We start from the raw sequence: 432 nt of genomic DNA on the forward strand, positions 1-432 counted from the left end.
TTATTTCATTTTTTATATGATAATTTATTGCTTATAGGTATCAAGGATAGTTGCCATACAGGAAAGAAATCATGTCAATGTCCTCACTGTGATTATAAATCAGAACGATCTGGAAATCTGAAAAAACATAAAATGGTCCGTCACAGAGGTGAGAAATCCGGTCAATGTCCTTACTGTGATTATAAATCAGACCAATCTGTAAATATGAAAAATCATATTATGGCCCGTCACACAGGTGAGAAGCCCCATCAATGTCCTTACTGTGATTATAAATCAGTAACCTCTGGATGTTTGAAAAGTCATATAATGAGCCATCACACAGGTGAGAAGACCCATCAATGTCCTCACTGTGATTATAAATCAGTAATATCTGGAAATATAAAAAGACATATAATGAGCCATCACACAGGTGAGAAGCCCCATCAATGTCCT

The sequence above is a fragment of the Halyomorpha halys genome, unplaced genomic scaffold, assembly GCF_000696795.3.
Source record: "Halyomorpha halys isolate HHAL.00 unplaced genomic scaffold, Hhal_1.1 Scaffold2104.1, whole genome shotgun sequence".
In the NCBI taxonomy this organism is placed as follows: domain Eukaryota; kingdom Metazoa; phylum Arthropoda; class Insecta; order Hemiptera; family Pentatomidae; genus Halyomorpha; species Halyomorpha halys.